This window comes from Heptranchias perlo, unplaced genomic scaffold (assembly GCF_035084215.1).
Source record: "Heptranchias perlo isolate sHepPer1 unplaced genomic scaffold, sHepPer1.hap1 HAP1_SCAFFOLD_898, whole genome shotgun sequence".
Taxonomy (NCBI): domain Eukaryota; kingdom Metazoa; phylum Chordata; class Chondrichthyes; order Hexanchiformes; family Hexanchidae; genus Heptranchias; species Heptranchias perlo.
In genome coordinates, this window is record NW_027139938.1 from 32,501 (window position 1) to 40,000 (window position 7,500).

The window sequence follows — 7,500 nt, forward strand, 5'->3', positions numbered from 1 at the left end:
GGGGCCCCGGTTTGTCCGTCCCACCCGGAGGCCCATATCTCCGGAAGGCAAAGGCCGATTTCCACCGGGTATGGCTCGTTGTGTGCGGCCGGACCAGGCGCAGCGGACGGTACCGAGCACTCGGAGGTGCGGCGCTGCCCGCCGGAGTGACAGCGAAAGGCTGCGCACCGCTTTCCGCCTGGTAACTCGGCGTCTGTGAGACCGACCGACTCCGCTTTACCGCCGGAGCTAGAGTGGGGCAAGGGGCACCGTTGGGTACCGGAACGATCACGTTCGCACACCGGGAAGTCGAGTGCCGGGCCGCTGAAAGCGAGTAGGGTGCCACCGCTCGGGGCCCCGGTTTGTCCGTCCCACCCGGAGGCCCATATCTCCGGAAGGCACAGGCCGATTTCCTCCGGGTATGGCTCGTTGTGTGCGGCCGGACCAGGCGCAGCGGACGGTACCGAGCACTCGGAGGTCCGGCGCTGCCCGCCGGAGGTACAGCGAAAGGCTGCAAACCACTTTCCGCCGCCACCCTCCGCGGGCGTGAGACCGACGGTCATCGGGTTTGGTTCCGCGGCTCGAGCAGGACGAGGGGCAGCGAACGGTACCGGAACGAACCCGGTCGCACACCGGGAAGTCGAGTGCCGGGTCTCGAAACGGAGCCGGGTCGGCCCAGTTTAAAACGGAGAAGAGAGTGCTGCCCTCTGCGGGTGAAAACCTGGAAGTACGTTGGTTAATGATTTCCAGTTCACCCCGCTTGGTCAGGCCCACTCGGAGGCGGATAACTCCGGAACGCCGAGGCCGATTTCCTGCGGGTATGGCTCGTTGCGTGCGGCAGGAGGCGGCGCAGCGTACGGTACCGAGCACTCGGAGGTGCGGTGCTGCCCGCCGGAGTGACAGCGAAAGGCTGCGCACCGCTTTCCGCCTGCTAACTCGGCGTCCGTGAGACCGACCGACTCCGCTTTAGCACCGGAGCTAGAGTGGGGCAAGGGGCACCGAAGGGTACCGGAACGATGACGTTCGCACACCGGGAAGTCGAGTGCCGGGCCGCCGAAAGCGAGCAGGGTGCCACCGCTCGGGGCCCCGGTTTGTCCGTCCCACCCGGAGGCCCATATCTCCGGAAGGCACAGGCCGATTTCCACCGGGTATGGCTCGTTGTGTGCGGCCGGACCAGGCGCAGCGGATGGTACCGAGCACTCGGAGGTCGGGCGCTGCCCGCCGGAGGTACAGCGAAAGGCTGCAAACCACTTTCCGCCGCCTCCCTCCGCGGGCGTGAGACCGACGGTCGTCGGGTTTGTTTCCCCGGCTAGAGCAGGACGAGGGGCAGCGAACGGTACCGGAACGAACCCGGTCGCACACCGGGAAGTCGACTAGCGGGCCGCCGAAAGCGAGCACGGGGCCCCGGTTTGTCCGTCCCACCCGGAGGCCCATATCTCTGGAAGGCACAGGCCGATTTCCACCGGGTATGGCTCGTTGTGTGCGGCAGGACCAGGCGCAGCGGACGGTACCGAGCACTCGGAGGTCGGGCGCTGCCCGCCGGAGGTACAGCGAAAGGCTGCAAACCACTTTCCGCCGCCTCCCTCCGCGGGCGTGAGACCGACGGTCGTCGGGTTTGGTTCCGCGGCTAGAGCAGGACGAGGGGCAGCGAACGGTACCGGAACGAACCCGGTCGCACACCGGGAAGTCGAGTGCCGGGTCTCGAAACGGAGCCGGGTCGGCCCAGTTTAAAACGGAGAAGAGAGTGCTGCCCTCTGCGGGTGAAAACCTGGAAGTACGTTGGTTAATGATTTCCAGTTCACCCCGCTTGGTCAGGCCCACTCGGAGGCGGATAACTCCGGAACGCCGAGGCCGATTTCCTCCGGGTCTGGCTCGTTGCGTGCGGCAGGAGGCGGCGCAGCGTACGGTACCGAGCACTCGGAGATGCGGTGCAGCCCGCCGGAGTGACAGCGAAAGGCTGCGCACCGCTTTCCGCCTGGTAACTCGGCGTCCGTGAGACCGACCGACTCCGCTTTAGCACCGGAGCTAGAGTGGGGCAAGGGGCACGGTTGGGTACCGGAAGGATGACGTTCGCACACCGGGAAGTCGAGTGCCGGGCCGCCGAAAGCGAGCACGGGGTCCCGGTTTGTCCGTCCCACCCGGAGGCCCATATCTCCGGAAGGCACAGGCCGATTTCCTCCGGGTATGGCTCGTTGCGTGCGGCCGGACCAGGCGCAGCGGACGGTACCGAGCACTCGGAGGTCGGGCGCTGCCCGCCGGAGGTACAGCGAAAGGCTGCAAACCACTTTCCGCCGCCTCCCTCCGCGGGCGTGAGACCGACGGTCGTCGGGTTTGTTTCCGCGGCTAGAGCAGGACGAGGGGCAGCGAACGGTACCGGAAGGAACCCGGTCGCACACCGGGAAGTCGACTAGCGGGCCGCCGAAAGCGAGCACGGGGCCCCGGTTTGTCCGTCCCACCCGGAGGCCCATATCTCTGGAAGGCACAGGCCGATTTCCACCGGGTATGGCTCGTTGTGTGCGGCAGGACCAGGCGCAGCGGACGGTACCGAGCACTCGGAGGTCGGGCGCTGCCCGCCGGAGGTACAGCGAAAGGCTGCAAACCACTTTCCGCCACCTCCCTCCGCGGGCGTGAGACCGACGGTCGTCGGGTTTGTCTCCGCGGCTAGAGCAGGACGAGGGGCAGCGAACGGTACCGGAACGAACCCGGTCGCACACCGGGAAGTCGACCAGCGGGCCGCCGAAAGCGTGCTCGGGTCCCCGGTTTGTCTGTCCCACCCGGAGGCTGATATCTGAGGAAGTCCGAGGCCGATTTCCTCCGGCTAACTCGGCGGGCAATGTGTCCCCCCCCCACCATCTTCGGCTGATTACCGTGGCTGGACCGGATCAAGGAGCAACGGAACCGTGCCAGAACGACGTCGGTCGGACGGCGTGAACTGATAGTGCCGAGGCCGGAAACCGAGCCGGAAATGTGCACCGATTTATTGGTCCCACTCGCAGGCCCATATCTCCGGAAGGCCGAGGCCGATTTCCTCCGGGTATGGTTCGCTGCGTGCAGCCGGAAGGGGAGCAGCGGACGGCACTGAGCAGCCGGAGGTGCGGCGCTGCCCGCCGGAGCTGCAAGCGAAAGGCTGCGCACCGCTTTCCGCTGGCTAACTCGGCGGCCGTCAGGCCGACCGACTCCGCTTCAGCACGGGAGCTGGAGTCGGGCAAGGGGCACCGAAGGGTACCGGAAGGATCACGTTCGGACACCGGGAAGTCGAGTGCCGGGCCGCCGAAAGCGAGCTCGGGGCCCCGGTTTGTCCGTCCCACCCGGAGGCCCATATCTCGAGAAGGCACAGGCCGATTTCCTCCGGGTTTGGCTCGCTGCGTGCGGCCGGACGAGGCGCAGCGAACGGTACCGAGCACTCGGAGGTGCGGCGCTGCCCGCCGGAGGTACAGCGAAAGGCTGCAAACCGCTTTCCGCCTCCTCTCCCCTCGGGCGTGAGACCGACGGTCGTCTGGTTTGCTTCCGCGGCAAGAGCAGGACGAGGGGCACCGAGCGGTACCAGAACGAACCCGGTCGCACACCGGGATGTCGAGTGCCCGGCCCAAACCCGCTACCCCCCCCCCACCCGAAAGCGAGCCACGGTTTGTGGATTAAAAGTGAAGCGGCAAAGATTTGTAAAACAGCGTGAAATGATGAACCAGAAGCCCAAAGTAATGGTGGGAATAAAAGTTCCGAAATGTGAAATGGTGAACCAGAAGTTGTGTGAACTGTTTAACCCAAAGTGGCAAAAATGGATTAAAAGGGGTGAAATGATCGACCGCAAAGCAGGGCAAGCATTAAACAAAAGCAGCAGCATTTTTTAAAAAGGGACAAATGGTTTACCAGAATCCCAAAAGAATGCTCAGAGACTTAAGTGCCAAAGGGGAAATGGTTAACCAGTAGCTGGGTGAACTGTTTAACCAAAAGTGGGAAAAAGGATTAAAAGGGGTGAAATGATTAACCAGAAGGCGAAAGCAATGTGCTGCGTCAAAGTCCTAAAGGGGAAAAGGTTGACCATAAAGCAGGGAAATGATTAAACCAAAGCAGAAAAATTCAGTAAAAAGGGGCAAATGGTTAACCAGAAGTTGGGTGAACTGCTTAACCAAAAGTGGGAAAGAGGATTAAAAGGGGAGAAATGTTGAACCAGATGTCGAAAACAATGCGCGGCGATGAAGTCTGAAAGAGGAAAAGGTTGACCGCAAAGCAGGGAAAGGATTAAACAGAAGCAGCAATATCTTTTAAAAAGGGACAAATGGTGAACCAGAATCCCAAAAGAATGCTCAGAGACTTAAGTCCCAAAGGGGCAAATGGTTAACCAGAAGCTGGGTGAACTGTTTAACCAAAAGTGGGAAAAAGGATTAAAATGTTGTGAAATGATTAACCAGAAGGCGAAAGCAAAGTGCGGCGGCGAAGTCCTAAAGGGGAAAAGGTTGACCATAAAGCAGGGAAATGATTAAACAAAAGCGGAAAAATTCAGTAAGAAGGGGCAAATGGTTAACCAGAAGTTGGGTGAACTGCTTAACCAAAAGTGGGAAAAAGGATTAAAAGGGGAGAAATGTTTAACCAGATGTCGAAAACAATGCGCGGCGATGAAGTCTGAAAGAGGAATAGGTCGACCGCAAAGCAGGGAAATGATTAAACAAAAGCAGAAAAATTCAGTAAAAAGGGGCAAATGGTGAACCAGAAGCTGGGTGAACTGCTTAACCAAAAGTGGGAAAAAGGATTAAAAGGGGAGAAATGTTGAACCAGATGTCGAAAACAAGGTGCGGCGATGAAGTCTGAAAGAGGAATAGGTCGACCGCAAAGCAGGGAAAGGTTTAATCAAAAGCAGCAATATCTTTTAAAAAGGGACAAATGGTGAACCAGAATCACAAAAGAATGCTCAGAGACTTAAGTCCCAAAGGGGAAATGGTTAACCAGTAGCTGGGTGAACTGTCCAACCCAAAGTGGGAAAAAGGATTAAAAGGGGTGAAATGATTAACCAGGAGGCTAAAGCAATGTGCCGCGGTGAAGTCCTAAAGGGGAAAAGGTTGACCAGAAAGCAGGGAAAGCATTAAACAAAAGCGGCAACATTTTTTAAAAAGTGGCAAATGGTTAACCAGAATCCCAAAAGAATGCTCAGAGACTTAAGTCCCAAAGGGGAAATGGTGAACCAGAAGCTGGGTGAACTGGTGAACCAAAAGTGGGAAAAAGGATTAAAAGGGGAGAAATGATTAACCAGGAGGCTGAAGCAATGTGCCGCGGTGAAGTCCTAAAGGGTAAAAGGTTGACAAGAAAGCAGGGAAATGATTAAACCAAAGCGGAAAAATTCAGTATAATGGGGCAAATGGTTAACCAGAAGCTGGGTGAAATGGTTAACCAAAAGTGGCAAAAAAAGATTTAAAGGGGAAAAATGATTAACCAGAAGTCGACAACAATGCTCGGCGATGAAGTCTGAAAGGGGAAAAGGTTGACCAGAAAGCAGGGAAACGATTAAACAAAAGCGGCAACATTTTTTAAAAAGTGGCAAATGGTTAACCAGAATCCCAAAAGAATGCTCAGAGACTAAGTCCCAAAGGGGAAATGGTTAACCAGAAGCTGGGGGAAATGGTTAACCAAAAGTTGCAAAAATGATTAAAAGGGGTGAAATGATTAACCAGGAGGCTGAAGCAATGTGCCGCGGTGAAGTCCTAAAGGGGAAAAGGTTGACCACAAAGCAGGGAAAGCATTAAACAAAAGCGGCAACATTTTTTAAAAATTGGCAAATGATTAACCAGAATCCCAAAAGAATGCTCAGAGACTAAGTCCCAAAGGGGAAATGGTTAACCAGAAGCAGGGGGAAATGGTTAACCAAAAGTTGCAAAAATGATTAAAAGGGGTGAAATGATTAACCAGGAGGCTGAAGCAATGTGCCGCGGTGAAGTCCTAAAGGGGAAAAGGTTGACCACAAAGCAGGGAAAGCATTAAACAAAAGCGGCAACATTTTTAAAAAAGTGGCAAATGATTAACCAGAATCCCAAAAGAATGCTCAGAGACTAAGTCCCAAAGGGGAAATGGTTAACCAGAAGCTGGGGGAAATGGTTAACCAAAAGTTGCAAAAATGATTAAAAGGGGTGAAATGATTAACCAGGAGGCTAAAGCAATGTGCCGCGGTGAAGTCTGAAAGAGGGAAAGGTTGACCAGAAAGCATTAAACAAAAGTGGCAACATTTTAAAATAATTGGCAAATGGTTAACCAGAATCCCAAAAGAATGCTCAGAGACTAAGTCCCAAAGGGGAAATGGTTAACCAGAAGCTGGGGGAAATGGTTAACCAAAAGTTGCAAAAATGATTAAAAGGGGTGAAATGATTAACCAGGAGGCTAAAGCAATGTGCCGCGGTGAAGTCCTAAAGGGGAAAAGGTTGACCAGAAAGCAGGGAAAGCATTAAACAAAAGCGGCAACATTTTTTAAAAAGTGGCAAATGGTTAACCAGAATCCCAAAAGAATGCTCAGAGACCAAGTCCCAAAGGGGAAATGGTTAACCAGAAGCTGGGGGAAATGGTTAACCAAAAGTTGCAAAAATGATTAAAAGGGGTGAAATGATTAACCAGGAGGCTGAAGCAATGTGCCGCGGTGAAGTCTGAAAGAGGGAAAGGTTGACCAGAAAGCATTAAACAAAAGTGGCAACATTTTTTAAAAATTGGCAAATGGTTAACCAGAATCCCAAAAGAATGCTCACAGACTAAGTCCCAAAGGGGAAATGGTTAACCAGAAGCTGGGTGAAATGGTTAACCAAAAGTTACAAAAATGATTAAAAGGGGTGAAATGATCAACCAGAAGTCGAAAACAATGTGCGGCGATGAAGTCCTAAGGTGGAAAAGTTACCCAGAAGGCAGGGAAATGATCAAACGAAAGCAGCCAAAAAATTATTAAAAGAGGGGAACTGATGAACCAAAAGATGAGAAACGGCCCGCAGAGACTAAGTCCAAAACGGGAACTGGTGAACCGGAAATGATTAACCAAAAACTAAGTCCGAAGAGGGAACTGGTAAACCAGAACTGAGTAACCCGATTTTTAAAATTAATTATAAATGGGGAAACGATTGAGCAAAAGGCGGAAATTAAGTCACAGGGACCAGGTCCGAAAGGGCAAGAGGTTACCCCGTAGGGGGCATTCGTCAACTCAATCTGAAAATTTTGGAGGCAAATCTGACCAAAATGCGGAAATCGGACCACACCGCGAGGGGCGCCATTCGACGGGGCAGGGGTAGACGCGTCGAACGGTGCCTGAAGGTCCCGGCTGCGACACGTGAGTCCGGAGATATGGCCAGTCAAAGTCTGATGGGAGGTACCGAAGCCGAAAAATCGAAACGCGTTTGCGGCGATTCGGTGTCAGAAAGTCGGTCACGAATTCAAATTCGTCCCGCTGATTCGCCAATTGCCAGCCGGTTCCGGGGGGATTGGCGGGGTACCTGCAGGATAGTAAGAGGTGGCATGTCGAGACTTAGCCTGTTTACCAGACTTGTGTCCAGCGCCTCC